The sequence below is a fragment of the Ambystoma mexicanum genome (assembly GCF_040938575.1).
Source record: "Ambystoma mexicanum isolate Mex_15411 chromosome 12 unlocalized genomic scaffold, UKY_AmexF1_1 Mex_chr12_unloc.1, whole genome shotgun sequence".
Classification (NCBI taxonomy): domain Eukaryota; kingdom Metazoa; phylum Chordata; class Amphibia; order Caudata; family Ambystomatidae; genus Ambystoma; species Ambystoma mexicanum.
Window position 1 is genome coordinate 12,587,717 of NW_027182322.1, and position 16,320 is coordinate 12,604,036.

General features: G+C 36.1%; 8 non-coding genes across 8 annotated transcripts; all 8 read left to right on the top strand.

Moving 5' to 3' along the window:
- Window positions 1-96: 96 nt before the first annotated feature.
- TRNAR-UCU (transfer RNA arginine (anticodon UCU)) lies at window positions 97-186 on the top strand. Its single transcript is given in 2 exon segments — window positions 97-133; window positions 151-186. It is a non-coding gene; the product is annotated as a tRNA-Arg (tRNA).
- Window positions 187-1,626: 1,440 nt separating this feature from the next.
- Window positions 1,627-1,716, top strand: TRNAR-UCU (transfer RNA arginine (anticodon UCU)). Its single transcript is given in 2 exon segments — window positions 1,627-1,663; window positions 1,681-1,716. It is a non-coding gene; the product is annotated as a tRNA-Arg (tRNA).
- Window positions 1,717-3,158: 1,442 nt separating this feature from the next.
- TRNAR-UCU (transfer RNA arginine (anticodon UCU)) lies at window positions 3,159-3,248 on the top strand. Its single transcript is given in 2 exon segments — window positions 3,159-3,195; window positions 3,213-3,248. It is a non-coding gene; the product is annotated as a tRNA-Arg (tRNA).
- Window positions 3,249-4,689: 1,441 nt separating this feature from the next.
- On the top strand, window positions 4,690-4,779 carry TRNAR-UCU (transfer RNA arginine (anticodon UCU)). The gene is given in 2 exon segments: window positions 4,690-4,726; window positions 4,744-4,779. It is a non-coding gene; the product is annotated as a tRNA-Arg (tRNA).
- Window positions 4,780-5,455: 676 nt separating this feature from the next.
- On the top strand, window positions 5,456-5,545 carry TRNAR-UCU (transfer RNA arginine (anticodon UCU)). The gene is given in 2 exon segments: window positions 5,456-5,492; window positions 5,510-5,545. It is a non-coding gene; the product is annotated as a tRNA-Arg (tRNA).
- Window positions 5,546-6,222: 677 nt separating this feature from the next.
- On the top strand, window positions 6,223-6,312 carry TRNAR-UCU (transfer RNA arginine (anticodon UCU)). The gene is given in 2 exon segments: window positions 6,223-6,259; window positions 6,277-6,312. It is a non-coding gene; the product is annotated as a tRNA-Arg (tRNA).
- Window positions 6,313-13,882: 7,570 nt separating this feature from the next.
- Window positions 13,883-13,972, top strand: TRNAR-UCU (transfer RNA arginine (anticodon UCU)). Its single transcript is given in 2 exon segments — window positions 13,883-13,919; window positions 13,937-13,972. It is a non-coding gene; the product is annotated as a tRNA-Arg (tRNA).
- Window positions 13,973-14,645: 673 nt separating this feature from the next.
- TRNAR-UCU (transfer RNA arginine (anticodon UCU)) lies at window positions 14,646-14,735 on the top strand. The gene is given in 2 exon segments: window positions 14,646-14,682; window positions 14,700-14,735. It is a non-coding gene; the product is annotated as a tRNA-Arg (tRNA).
- The last annotated feature ends 1,585 nt before the right edge of the window (window positions 14,736-16,320 follow it).

The following is a 16,320-nucleotide window of genomic DNA, read 5'->3' on the forward strand; positions in this document are numbered from 1 at the left end:
CTTGTATCCCAGAAGGCTTGATAATATGATGTGAAGTAAACACCGGATTGACAAAACTTCGATCATCCCTTAATGTACTCAAGTTGATGTGCATCTGGCTCTGTGGCGCAATGGATAGCGCGTTGGACTTCTAAGTGAATTGGCAAAGTCATTCAAAGGTTGTGGGTTCGAATCCCACCAGAGTCGCATTTTTTACTTTCTTATTCAAACAAGGAACATTATGCATGTGAGGAATGTTTATTTTTGGCCGATGCTTTAATCTTAGTATTTGACCCAAGTTGAACCTATGTATCTAATACAGCATGCAACTGAATCAAAAGCAGTCTGCCTTCCATTGCAACAGGAACATATTGCTCATAAGCAATACAACATCACTGCCAGAAACTTTGCACTTTCCTAATGTATCCTTCCTTCAGAAACATTGTCTTTATAATAGCTGTAAATGAGATAGACCAAAAACACGACACCCTACACTCAGACATTTGTTTCTAGCGACATATAAAGTAAAATCTTCTTTCAAAGCTATTTATGGTATATTCTCTTTGTGTTTTTGTATTGTTAACCAATTGTATGGCTGCACTTTTTATCCAGTTCTTTTTTATTAAGGTATGGAATTGTTGTCCAAACGTATTCAGTTTGCAAGAAAAAACAGTAATACCCTATTCTCCGAATTTATCCCTAAAGGAACAAAGGTGTAGTTCAAGGTTTCACCCAGAAGTGTGATTCTTCTACAGACATTTTATGTTTCGGAAAACAATTATTCTTTCTTGTATCCCAGAAGGCTTGATAATATGATGTGAAGTAAACACTGGATTGACAAAACGTCGATCATCCCTTACTGTACGCAAGTGGATTTTTATCTCCCTCTGTGGCGCAATGGATAGCGCGTTGGACTTCTAAGTGAATTTGCAAAGTCATTCAAAGGTTGTGGGTTTGAATCCCACCAGAGTCGCATTTTTTACTTTCTTATTCAAACAAGGAACATTATGCATGTGAGGAATGTCTTTTTTGGCCGATGCTTTAATCTTAGTATTTGACCCAAGTTGAACCTATGTATCTAATACAGCATGCAACTGAATCAAAAGCAGTCTGCCTTCCATTGCAACAGGAACATATTGCTCATAAGCAATACAACATCACTGCCAGAGACTTTGCACTTTCCTAATGTATCCTTCCTTCAGAAACATTGTCTTTATAATAGCTGTAAATGAGATAGACCAAAAACACAACACCCTACACTCAGACATTTGTTTCTAGCGACATATAAAGTAAAATATTCTTTCAAAACTATTTATGGTATATTCTCTTTGTGTTTTTGTATTGTTAACCAATTGTATGGCTGCACTTTTTATCCAGTTCTTTTTTATTAAGGTATGGAATTGTTGTCCAAACGTATCAGTTTGCAAGAAAATACAGTAATACCCTATTCTCCGAATTTATCCCTAAAGGAACAAAGGTGTAGTTCAAGGTTTCACCCAGAAGTGTGATTCTTCTACAGACATTTTATGTTTCAGAAAACAATTATTCTTTCTTGTATCCCAGAAGGCTTGATAATATGATGTGAAGTAAACACTGGATTGACAAAACCTCGATCATCCCCTGATGTACGCAAGTTGATTGTCATCTGGCTCTGTGGCGCAATGGATAGCGCGTTGGACTTCTAAGTGAATTGGCAAAGTCATTCAAAGGTTGTGGGTTCGAATCCCACCAGAGTCGCATTTTTTACTTTCTTATTCAAACAAGGAACATTATGCATGTGAGGAATGTTTATTTTTGGCCGATGCTTTAATCTTAGTATTTGACCCAAGTTGAACCTATGTATCTAATACAGCATGCAACTGAATCAAAAGCAGTCTGCCTTCCATTGCAACAGGAACATATTGCTCATAAGCAATACAACATCACTGCCAGAAACTTTGCACTTTCCTAATGTATCCTTCCTTCAGAAACATTGTCTTTATAATAGCTGTAAATGAGATAGACCAAAAACACGACACCCTACACTCAGACATTTGTTTCTAGCGACATATAAAGTAAAATCTTCTTTCAAAGCTATTTATGGTATATTCTCTTTGTGTTTTTGTATTGTTAACCAATTGTATGGCTGCACTTTTTATCCAGTTCTTTTTTATTAAGGTATGGAATTGTTGTCCAAACGTATTCAGTTTGCAAGAAAATACAGTAATACCCTATTCTCCGAATTTATCCCTAAAGGAACAAAGGTGTAGTTCAAGGTTGCACCCAGAAGTGTGATTCTTCTACAGACATTTTATTTTTCAGAAAACAATTATTCTTTCTTGTATCCCAGAAGGCTTGATAATATGATGTGAAGTAAACACTGGATTGACAAAACTTCGATCACCCCTTAATGTACGCAAGTTGATTTTCATCTGGCTCTGTGGCGCAATGGATAGCGCGTTGGACTTCTAAGTGAATTGGCAAAGTCATTCAAAGGTTGTGGGCTCGAATCCCACCAGAGTCGCATTTTTTACTTTCTAATTCAAACAAGGAACATTATGCATGTGAGGAATGTTTATTTTTGGCCGATGCTTTAATCTTAGTATTTGACCCAAGTTGAACCTATGTATCTAATACAGCATGCAACTGAATCAAAAGCAGTCTGCCTTCCATTGCAACAGGAACATATTGCTCATAAGCAATACAACATCACTGCCAGAAACTTTGCACTTTCCTAATGTATCCTTCCTTCAGAAACATTGTCTTTATAATAGCTGTAAATGAGATAGACCAAAAACACAACACCCTACACTCAGACATTTTTTTCTAGCGACATATAAAGTAAAATCTTCTTTCAAAGCTATTTATGGTATATTCTCTTTGTGTTTTTGTATTGTTAACCAATTGTATGGCTGCACTTTTTATCCAGTTCTTTTTTATTAAGGTATGGAATTGTTGTCCAAACGTATTCAGTTTGCAAGAAAATACAGTAATACCCTATTCTCCGAATTTATCCCTAAAGGAACAAAGGTGTAGTTCAAGGTTTCACCCAGAAGTGTGATTCTTCTACAGACATTTTATGTTTCAGAAAACAATTATTCTTTCTTGTATCCCAGAAGGCTTGATAATATGATGTGAAGTAAACACTGGATTGACAAAACTTCGATCATCCCTTAATGTACGCAAGTTGATTTTCACCTGGCTCTGTGGCGCAATGGATAGCGCGTTGGACTTCTAAGTGAATTGGCAAAGTCATTCAAAGGTTGTGGGTTCGAATCCCACCAGAGTCGTATTTTTTACTTTCTTATTCAAACAAGGAACATTATGCATGTGAGGAATGTTTATTTTTGGCCGATGCTTTAATCTTAGTATTTGACCCGAGTTGAACCAATGTATCTAATACAGCATGCAACTGAATCAAAAGCAGTCTGCCTTCCATTGCAACAGGAACATATTGCTCATAAGGAATACAACATCACTGCCAAAAACTTTGCACTTTCCTAATGTATCCTTCCTTCAGAAACATTGTCTTTATAATAGCTGTAAATGAGATAGACCAAAAACACGACACCCTACACTCAGACATTTGTTTCTAGCGACATATAAAGTAAAATCTTCTTTCAAAGCTATTTATGGTATATTCTCTTTGTGTTTTTGTATTGTTAACCAATTGTATGGCTGCACTTTTTATCCAGTTCTTTTTTATTAAGGTATGGAATTGTTGTCCAAACGTATTCAGTTTGCAAGAAAATACAGTAATACCCTATTCTCCGAATTTATCCCTAAAGGAACAAAGGTGTAGTTCAAGGTTGCACCCAGAAGTGTGATTCTTCTACAGACATTTTATTTTTCAGAAAACAATTATTCTTTCTTGTATCCCAGAAGGCTTGATAATATGATGTGAAGTAAACACTGGATTGACAAAACTTCGATCACCCCTTAATGTACGCAAGTTGATTTTCATCTGGCTCTGTGGCGCAATAGATAGCGCGTTGGACTTCTAAGTGAATTGGCAAAGTCATTCAAAGGTTGTGGGCTCGAATCCCACCAGAGTCGCATTTTTTACTTTCTAATTCAAACAAGGAACATTATGCATGTGAGGAATGTTTATTTTTGGCCGATGCTTTAATCTTAGTATTTGACCCAAGTTGAACCTATGTATCTAATACAGCATGCAACTGAATCAAAAGCAGTCTGCCTTCCATTGCAACAGGAACATATTGCTCATAAGCAATACAACATCACTGCCAGAAACTTGGCACTTTTCTAATGTATCCTTCCTTCAGAAACATTGTCTTTATAATAGCTGTAAATGAGATAGACCAAAACACGACACCCTACACTCAGACATTTGTTTCTAGCGACATATAAAGTAAAATCTTCTTTCAAAGCTATTTATGGTATATTCTCTTTGTGTTTTTGTATTGTTAACCAATTGTATGGCTGCACTTTTTATCCAGTTCTTTTTTATTAAGGTATGGAATTGTTGTCCAAACGTATTCAGTTTGCAAGAAAATACAGTAATACCCTATTCTCCGAATTTATCCCTAAAGGAACAAAGGTGTAGTTCAAGGTTTCACCCAGAAGTGTGATTCTTCTACAGACATTTTATGTTTCAGAAAACAATTATTCTTTCTTGTATCCCAGAAGGCTTGATAATATGATGTGAAGTAAACACTGGATTGACAAAACCTCGATCATCCCCTGATGTACGCAAGTTGATTGTCATCTGGCTCTGTGGCGCAATGGATAGCGCGTTGGACTTCTAAGTGAATTGGCAAAGTCATTCAAAGGTTGTGGGTTCGAATCCCACCAGAGTCGCATTTTTTACTTTCTTTTTCAAACAAGGAACATTATGCATGTGAGGAATGTTTATTTTTGGCCGATGCTTTAATCTTAGTATTTGACCCAAGTTGAACCTATGTATCTAATACAGCATGCAACTGAATCAAAAGCAGTCTGCCTTCCATTGCAACAGGAACATATTGCTCATAAGCAATACAACATCACTGCCAGAAACTTTGCACTTTCCTAATGTATCCTTCCTTCAGAAACATTGTCTTTATAATAGCTGTAAATGAGATAGACCAAAAACACGACACCCTACACTCAGACATTTGTTTCTAGCGACATATAAAGTAAAATCTTCTTTCAAAGCTATTTATGGTATATTCTCTTTGTGTTTTTGTATTGTTAACCAATTGTATGGCTGCACTTTTTATACAGTTCTTTTTTATTAAGGTATGGAATTGTTGTCCCAACGTATTCAGTTTGCAAGAAAGTACAGTAATACCCTATTCTCCGAATTTATCCCTAAAGGAACAAAGGTGTAGTTCAAGGTTTCACCCAGAAGTGTGATTCTTCTACAGACATTTTATGTTTCAGAAAACAATTATTCTTTCTTGTATCCCAGAAGGCTTGATAATATGATGTGAAGTAAACACTGGATTGACAAAACTTCGATCATCCCTTAATGTACGCAAGTTGATTTTCACCTGGCTCTGTGGCGCAATGGATAGCGCATTGGACTTCTAAGTGAATTGGCAAAGTCATTCAAAGGTTGTGGGTTCGAATCCCACCAGAGTCGTATTTTTTACTTTCTTATTCAAACAAGGAACATTATGCATGTGAGGAATGTTTATTTTTGGCCGATGCTTTAATCTTAGTATTTGACCCAAGTTGAACCAATGTATCTAATACAGCATGCAACTGAATCAAAAGCAGTCTGCCTTCCATTGCAACAGGAACATATTGCTCATAAGGAATACAACATCACTGCCAAAAACTTTGCACTTTCCTAATGTATCCTTCCTTCAGAAACATTGTCTTTATAATAGCTGTAAATGAGATGGACCAAAAACACGACACCCTACACTCAGACATTTGTTTCTAGCGACATATAAAGTAAAATATTCTTTCAAAACTATTTATGGTATATTCTTTTTGTGTTTTTGTATTGTTAACCAATTGTATGTCTGCACTTTTTATCCAGTTCTTTTTTATTAAGGTATGGAATTGTTGTCCAAACCAATTCACTTGGCAAGAAAATACTGTAATACCCTATTCTCTGAATTTCTCCCCAAGCGAACAAAGGTGCAGTTCAAGGTTTCGCCCTGAACTGTGATTCTTGCTACAGACATTTTATGTTTCAGAAAACAATCATTCTTTCATGTATCCCAGAAGGCTTGATAATATGATGTGAAGTAAACACTGGATTGACAAAACCTCGATCATCCCCTGATGTACGCAAGTTGATTGTCATCTGGCTCTGTGGCGCAATGGATAGCGCGTTGGACTTCTAAGTGAATTGGCAAAGTCATTCAAAGGTTGTGGGTTCGAATCCCACCAGAGTTGCATTTTTTACTTTCTTATTCAAACAAGGAACATTATGCATGTGAGGAATGTTTATTTTTGGCCGATGCTTTAATCTTAGTATTTGACCCAAGTTGAACCTATGTATCTAATACAGCATGCAACTGAATCAAAAGCAGTCTGCCTTCCATTGCAACAGGAACATATTGCTCATAAGCAATACAACATCACTGCCAGAAACTTTGCACTTTCCTAATGTATCCTTCCTTCAGAAACATTGTCTTTATAATAGCTGTAAATGAGATAGACCAAAAACACGACACCCTACACTCAGACATTTGTTTCTAGCGACATATAAAGTAAAATATTCTTTCAAAACTATTTATGGTATATTCTCTTTGTGTTTTTGTATTGTTAACCAATTGTATGGCTGCACTTTTTATACAGTTCTTTTTTATTAAGGTATGGAATTGTTGTCCAAACGTATTCAGTTTGCAAGAAAATACAGTAATACCCTATTCTCCGAATTTATCCCTAAAGGAACAAAGGTGTAGTTCAAGGTTTCACCCAGAAGTGTGATTCTTCTACAGACATTTTATGTTTCAGAAAACAATTATTCTTTCTTGTATCCCAGAAGGCTTGATAATATGATGTGAAGTAAACACTGGATTGACAAAACCTCGATCATCCCCTGATGTACGCAAGTTGATTGTCATCTGGCTCTGTGGCGCAATGGATAGTGCGTTGGACTTCTAAGTGAATTGGCAAAGTCATTCAAAGGTTGTGGGTTCGGATCCCACCAGAGTCGCATTTTTTACTTTCTTATTCAAACAAGGAACATTATGCATGTGAGGAATGTTTATTTTTGGCCGATGCTTTAATCTTAGTATGTGACCCAAGTTGAACCTATGTATCTAATACAGCATGCAACTGAATCAAAAGCAGTCTGCCTTCCATTGCAACAGGAACATATTGCTCATAAGCAATACAACATCACTGCCAGAAACTTTGCACTTTCCTAATGTATCCTTCCTTCAGAAACATTGTCTTTATAATAGCTGTAAATGAGATAGACCAAAAACACGACACCCTACACTCAGACATTTGTTTCTAGCGACATATAAAGTAAAATCTTCTTTCAAAGCTATTTATGGTATATTCTCTTTGTGTTTTTGTATTGTTAACCAATTGTATGGCTGCACTTTTTATCCAGTTCTTTTTTATTAAGGTATGGAATTGTTGTCCAAACGTATTCAGTTTGCAAGAAAATACAGTAATACCCTATTCTCCGAATTTATCCCTAAAGGAACAAAGGTGTAGTTCAATGTTTCACCCAGAAGTGTGATTCTTCTACAGACATTTTATGTTTCAGAAAACAATTATTCTTTCTTGTATCCCAGAAGGCTTGATAATATGATGTGAAGTAAACACTGGATTGACAAAACTTCGATCATCCCCTAATGTACGCAACTTGATTTTCATCTGCCTCTGTGGTGCAATGGATAGCGCGTTGGACTTCTAAGTGAATTGGCAAAGTCATTCAAAGTTTGTGTGTTCGAATCCCACCAGAGTCGCATTTTTTACTTTCTTATTCAAACAAGGAACATTATGCATGTGAGGAATGTTTATTTTTGGCCGATGCTTTAATCTTAGTATTTGACCCAAGTTGAACCTATGTATCTAATACAGCATGCAACTGAATCAAAAGCAGTCTGCCTTCCATTGCAACAGGAACATATTGCTCATAAGCAATACAACATCACTACCAGAAACTTGGCACTTTTCTAATGTATCCTTCCTTCAGAAACATTGTCTTTATAATAGCTGTAAATGAGATAGACCAAAACACGACACCCTACGCTCAGACATTTGTTTCTAGCGACATATAAAGTAAAATCTTCTTTCAAAGCTATTTATGGTATATTCTCTTTGTGTTTTTGTATTGTTAACCAATTGTATGTCTGCACTTTTTATCCAGTTCTTTTTTATTAAGGTATGGAATTGTTGTCCAAACCAATTCACTTGGCAAGAAAATACTGTAATACCCTATTCTCCGAATTTATCCCTAAAGGAACAAAGGTGTAGTTCAAGGTTTCACCCAGAAGTGTGATTCTTCTACAGACATTTTATGTTTCCGAAAACAATTATTCTTTCTTGTATCCCAGAAGGCTTGATAATATGATGTGAAGTAAACACCGGATTGACAAAACTTCGATCATCCCTTAATGTACTCAAGTTGATGTGCATCTGGCTCTGTGGCGCAATGGATAGCGCGTTGGACTTCTAAGTGAATTGGCAAAGTCATTCAAAGGTTGCGGGTTCGAATCCCACCAGAGTCGCATTTTTTACTTTCTTATTCAAACAAGGAACATTATGCATGTGAGGAATGTTTATTTTTGGCCGATGCTTTAATCTTAGTATTTGACCCAAGTTGAACCTATGTATCTAATACAGCATGCAACTGAATCAAAAGCAGTCTGCCTTCCATTGCAACAGGAACATATTGCTCATAAGGAATACAACATCACTGCCAAAAACTTTGCACTTTCCTAATGTATCCTTCCTTCAGAAACATTGTCTTTATAATAGCTGTAAATGAGATAGACCAAAAACACGACACCCTACACTCAGACATTTGTTTCTAGCGACATATAAAGTAAAATCTTCTTTCAAAGCTATTTATGGTATATTCTCTTTGTGTTTTTGTATTGTTAACCAATTGTATGGCTGCACTTTTTATCCAGTTCTTTTTTATTAAGGTATGGAATTGTTGTCCAAACGTATTCAGTTGGCAAGAAAATACTGTTATACCCTATTCTCTGAATTTCTCCCCAAGCGAACAAAGGTGCAGTTCAAGGTTTCACACAGAAGTGTGATTCTTGCTACAGACATTTCATGTTTCAGAAAACAATCATTCTTTCATGTATCCCAGAAGGCTTGATAATATGATGTGAAGTAAACATTGGATTGACAAAACTTCGATCATCCCTTACTGTACGCAAGTGGATTTTTATCTGGCTCTGTGGAGCAATGCATAGCGCGTTGGACTTCTAAGTGAATTTGCAAAGTCATTCAAAGGTTGTGGGTTTGAATCCCACCAGAGTCGCATTTTTTACTTTCTTATTCAAACAAGGAACATTATGCATGTGAGGAATGTCTATTTTTGGCCGATGCTTTAATCTTAGTATTTGACCCAAGTTGAACCTATGTATCTAATACAGCATGCAACTGAATCAAAAGCAGTCTGCCTTCCATTGCAACAGGAACATATTGCTCATAAGCAATACAACATCACTGCCAGAAACTTTGCACTTTCCTAATGTATCCTTCCTTCAGAAACATTGTCTTTATAATAGCTGTAAATGAGATAGACCAAAAACACGACACCCTACACTCAGACATTTGTTTCTAGCGACATATAAAGTAAAATCTTCTTTCAAAGCTATTTATGGTATATTCTCTTTGTGTTTTTGTATTGTTAACCAATTGTATGGCTGCACTTTTTATCCAGTTCTTTTCTATTAAGGTATGAAATTGTTGTCCAAACGTATTCAGTTTGCAAGAAAATACAGTAATACCCTATTCTCCGAATTTATCCCTAAAGGAACAAAGGTGTAGTTCAAGGTTTCACCCAGAAGTGTGATTCTTCTACAGACATTTTATGTTTCAGAAAACAATTATTCTTTCTTGTATCCCAGAAGGCTTGATAATATGATGTGAAGTAAACACTGGATTGACAAAACTTCGATCATCCCTTAATTTACGCAAGTTGATTTTTGTCTGGCTCTGTGGCGCAATGGATAGCGCGTTGGACTTCTAAGTGAATTGGCAAAGTCATTCAAAGGTTGTGGGTTCGAATCCCACCAGAATCGCATTTTTTACTTTCTAATTCAAACAAGGAACATTATGCATGTGAGGAATGTTTATTTTTGGCCGATGCTTTAATCTTAGTATTTGACCCAAGTTGAACCTATGTATCTAATACAGCATGCAACTGAATCAAAAGCAGTCTGCCTTCCATTGCAACAGGAACATATTGCTCATAAGCAATACAACATCACTGCCAGAAACTTTGCACTTTCCTAATGTATCCTTCCTTCAGAAACATTGTCTTTATAATAGCTGTAAATGAGATAGACCAAAAACACGACACCCTACACTCAGACATTTGTTTCTAGCGACATATAAAGTAAAATCTTCTTTCAAAGCTATTTATGGTATATTCTCTTTGTGTTTTTGTATTGTTAACCAATTGTATGTCTGCACTTTTTATCCAGTTCTTTTTTATTAAGGTATGAAATTGTTGTCCAAACCAATTCACTTGGCAAGAAAATACTGTAATACCCTATTCTCTGAATTTCTCCCCAAGCGAACAAAGGTGCAGTTCAAGGTTTCACCCCAAACTGTGATTCTTGCTACAGACATTTAATGTTTCAGAAAACAATCATTCTTTCATGTATCCCAGAAGGCTTGATAATGTGATGTGAAGTAAACACTGGATTGACAAAACTTCGATCATCCCTTACTGTATGCAAGTGGATTTTCATCTGGCTCTGTGGCGCAATGGATAGCGCGTTGGACTTCTAAGTGAATTGGCAAAGTCATTCAAAGGTTGTGGGTTAGAATCCAACCAGAGTCACATTTTTTACTTTCTTATTCAAATAAGGAACATTATGCATGTGAGGAATGTTTATTTTTGGCCGATGCTTTAATCTTAGTATTTCACCCAAGTTGAACCTATGTATCTAATACAGCATGCAACTGAATCAAAAGCAGTCTGCCTTCCATGGCAACAGGAACATATTGCTCATAAGCAATACAACATCACTGCCAGAAACTTTGCACTTTCCTAATGTATCCTTCCTTCAGAAACATTGTCTTTATAATAGCTGTAAATGAGATAGACCAAAAACACGACACCCTACACTCAGACATTTGTTTCTAGCGACATATAAAGTAAAATCTTCTTTCAAAGCTATTTATGGTATATTCTCTTTGTGTTTTTGTATTGTTAACCAATTCTATGGCTGCACTTTTTATCCAGTTCTTTTCTATTAAGGTATGAAATTGTTGTCCAAACGTATTCAGTTTGCAAGAAAATACAGTAATACCCTATTCTCTGAATTTATCCCTAAAGGAACAAAGGTGTAGTTCAAGGTTTCACCCAGAAGTGTGATTCTTCTACAGACATTTTATGTTTGAGAAAACAATTATTCTTTCTTGTATCCCAGAAGGCTTGATAATATGATGTGAAGTAAACACTGGATTGACAAAACTTCGATCATCCCTTAATTTACGCAAGTTGATTTTTGTCTGGCTCTGTGGCGCAATGGATAGCGCGTTGGACTTCTAAGTGAATTGGCAAAGTCATTCAAAGGTTGTGGGTTCGAATCCCACCAGAATCGCATTTTTTACTTTCTAATTCAAACAAGGAACATTATGCATGTGAGGAATGTTTATTTTTGGCCGATGCTTTAATCTTAGTATTTGACCCAAGTTGAACCTATGTATCTAATACAGCATGCAACTGAATCAAAAGCAGTCTGCCTTCCATTGCAACAGGAACATATTGCTCATAAGCAATACAACATCACTGCCAGAAACTTTGCACTTTCCTAATGTATCCTTCCTTCAGAAACATTGTCTTTATAATAGCTGTAAATGAGATAGACCAAAAACACGACACCCTACACTCAGACATTTGTTTCTAGCGACATATAAAGTAAAATCTTCTTTCAAAGCTATTTATGGTATATTCTCTTTGTGTTTTTGTATTGTTAACCAATTGTATGTCTGCACTTTTTATCCAGTTCTTTTTTATTAAGGTATGAAATTGTTGTCCAAACCAATTCACTTGGCAAGAAAATACTGTAATACCCTATTCTCTGAATTTCTCCCCAAGCGAACAAAGGTGCAGTTCAAGGTTTCACCCCGAACTGTGATTCTTGCTACAGACATTTAATGTTTCAGAAAACAATCATTCTTTCATGTATCCCAGAAGGCTTGATAATGTGATGTGAAGTAAACACTGGATTGACAAAACTTCGATCATCCCTTAATGTACGCAAGTTAATTTTCATCTGGATCTGTGGCGGAATGGATAGCGCGTTGGACTTCTAAGTGAATTGGCAAAGTCATTCAAAGGTTGTGGGTTTGAATACCACCAGAGTTGCATTTTTTACTTTCTTATTCAAACAAGGAACATTGTGCATGTGAGGAATGTTTATTTTTGGCCGATGCTTTAATCTTAGTATTTGACCCAAGTTGAACCTATGTATCTAATACAGCATGCAACTGAATCAAAAGCAGTCTGCCTTCCATTGCAACAGGAACATATTGCTCATAAGCAATACAACATCACTACCAGAAACTTGGCACTTTTCTAATGTATCCTTCCTTCAGAAACATTGTCTTTATAATAGCTGTAAATGAGATAGACCAAAACACGACACCCTACGCTCAGACATTTGTTTCTAGCGACATATAAAGTAAAATCTTCTTTCAAAGCTATTTATGGTATATTCTCTTTGTGTTTTTGTATTGTTAACCAATTGTATGTCTGCACTTTTTATCCAGTTCTTTTTTATTAAGGTATGGAATTGTTGTCCAAACGTATTCAGTTTGCAAGAAAATACTGTAATACCCTATTCTCCGAATTTATCCCTAAAGGAACAAAGGTGTAGTTCAATGTTTCACCCAGAAGTGTGATTCTTCTACAGACATTTTATGTTTCAGAAAACAATTATTCTTTCTTGTATCCCAGAAGGCTTGATAATATGATGTGAAGTAAACACTGGATTGACAAAACTTCGATCATCCCTTAATGTACGCAACTTGATTTTCATCTGGCTCTGTGGTGCAATGGATAGCGCGTTGGACTTCTAAGTGAATTGGCAAAGTCATTCAAAGTTTGTGGGTTCGAATCCCACCAGAGTCGCATTTTTTACTTTCTTATTCAAACAAGGAACATTATGCATGTGAGGAATGTTTATTTTTGGCCGATGCTTTAATCTTAGTATTTGACCCAAGTTGAACCTATGTATCTAATACAGCATGCAACTGAATCAAAAGCAGTCTGCCTTCCATTGCAACAGGAACATATTGCTCATAAGCAATACAACATCACTACCAGAAACTTGGCACTTTTCTAATGTATCCTTCCTTCAGAAACATTGTCTTTATAATAGCTGTAAATGAGATAGACCAAAACACGACACCCTACGCTCAGACATTTGTTTCTAGCGACATATAAAGTAAAATCTTCTTTCAAAGCTATTTATGGTATATTCTCTTTGTGTTTTTGTATTGTTAACCAATTGTATGTCTGCACTTTTTATCCAGTTCTTTTTTATTAAGGTATGGAAATGTTGTCCAAACCAATTCACTTGGCAAGAAAATACTGTAATACCCTATTCTCCGAATTTATCCCTAAAGGAACAAAGGTGTAGTTCAAGGTTTCACCCAGAAGTGTGATTCTTCTACAGACATTTTATGTTTCCGAAAACAATTATTCTTTCTTGTATCCCAGAAGGCTTGATAATATGATGTGAAGTAAACACCGGATTGACAAAACTTCGATCATCCCTTAATGTACTCAAGTTGATGTGCATCTGGCTCTGTGGCGCAATGGATAGCGCTTTGGACTTCTAAGTGAATTGGCAAAGTCATTCAAAGGTTGTGGGTTCGAATCCCACCAGAGTCGCATTTTTTACTTTCTTATTCAAACAAGGAACATTATGCATGTGAGGAATGTTTATTTTTGGCCGATGCTTTAATCTTAGTATTTGACCCAAGTTGAACCTATGTATCTAATACAGCATGCAACTGAATCAAAAGCAGTCTGCCTTCCATTGCAACAGGAACATATTGCTCATAAGCAATACAACATCACTGCCAGAAACTTTGCACTTTCCTAATGTATCCTTCCTTCAGAAACATTGTCTTTATAATAGCTGTAAATGAGATAGACCAAAAACACGACACCCTACACTCAGACATTTGTTTCTAGCGACATATAAAGTAAAATCTTCTTTCAAAGCTATTTATGGTATATTCTCTTTGTGTTTTTGTATTGTTAACCAATTGTATGGCTGCACTTTTTATCCAGTTCTTTTTTATTAAGGTATGGAATTGTTGTCCAAACGTATTCAGTTTGCAAGAAAATACAGTAATACCCTATTCTCCGAATTTATCCCTAAAGGAACAAAGGTGTAGTTCAAGGTTTCACCCAGAAGTGTGATTCTTCTACAGACATTTTATGTTTCAGAAAACAATTCTTTCTTGTATCCCAGAAGGCTTGATAATATGATGTGAAGTAAACACTGGATTGACAAAACTTCGATCATCCCTTAATGTACGCAAGTTGATTTTCATCTGGCTCTGTGGCGCAATGGATAGCGCGTTGGACTTCTAAGTGAATTGGCAAAGTCATTCAAAGGTTGTGGGTTCGAATCCCACCAGAGTCGTATTTTTTACTTTCTTATTCAAACAAGGAACATTATGCATGTGAGGAATGTTTATTTTTGGCCGATGCTTTAATCTTAGTATTTGACCCAAGTTGAACCAATGTATCTAATACAGCATGCAACTGAATCAAAAGCAGTCTGCCTTCCATTGCAACAGGAACATATTGCTCATAAGCAATACAACATCACTGCCAGAAACTTTGCACTTTCCTAATGTATCCTTCCTTCAGAAACATTGTCTTTATAATAGCTGTAAATGAGATAGACCAAAAACACGACACCCTACACTCAGACATTTGTTTCTAGCGACATATAAAGTAAAATCTTCTTTCAAAGCTATTTATGGTATATTCTCTTTGTGTTTTTGTATTGTTAACCAATTGTATGTCTGCACTTTTTATCCAGTTCTTTTTTATTAAGGTATGAAATTGTTGTCCAAACCAATTCACTTGGCAAGAAAATACTGTAATACCCTATTCTCTGAATTTCTCCCCAAGCGAACAAAGGTGCAGTTCAAGGTTTCACCCCGAACTGTGATTCTTGCTACAGACATTTAATGTTTCAGAAAACAATCATTCTTTCATGTATCCCAGAAGGCTTGATAATGTGATGTGAAGTAAACACTGGATTGACAAAACTTCGATCATCCCTTACTGTATGCAAGTGGATTTTCATCTGGCTCTGTGGCGCAATGGATAGCGCGTTGGACTTCTAAGTGAATTGGCAAAGTCATTCAAAGGTTGTGGGTTAGAATCCAACCAGAGTCACATTTTTTACTTTCTTATTCAAATAAGGAACATTATGCATGTGAGGAATGTTTATTTTTGGCCGATGCTTTAATCTTAGTATTTCACCCAAGTTGAACCTATGTATCTAATACAGCATGCAACTGAATCAAAAGCAGTCTGCCTTCCATGGCAACAGGAACATATTGCTCATAAGCAATACAACATCACTGCCAGAAACTTTGCACTTTCCTAATGTATCCTTCCTTCAGAAACATTGTCTTTATAATAGCTGTAAATGAGATAGACCAAAAACACGACACCCTACACTCAGACATTTGTTTCTAGCGACATATAAAGTAAAATCTTCTTTCAAAGCTATTTATGGTATATTCTCTTTGTGTTTTTGTATTGTTAACCAATTCTATGGCTGCACTTTTTATCCAGTTCTTTTCTATTAAGGTATGAAATTGTTGTCCAAACGTATTCAGTTTGCAAGAAAATACAGTAATACCCTATTCTCTGAATTTATCCCTAAAGGAACAAAGGTGTAGTTCAAGGTTTCACCCAGAAGTGTGATTCTTCTACAGACATTTTATGTTTGAGAAAACAATTATTCTTTCTTGTATCCCAGAAGGCTTGATAATATGATGTGAAGTAAACACTGGATTGACAAAACTTCGATCATCCCTTAATTTACGCAAGTTGATTTTTGTCTGGCTCTGTGGCGCAATGGATAGCGCGTTGGACTTCTAAGTGAATTGGCAAAGTCATTCAAAGGTTGTGGGTTCGAATCCCACCAGAATCGCATTTTTTACTTTCTAATTCAAACAAGGAACATTATGCATGTGAGGAATGTT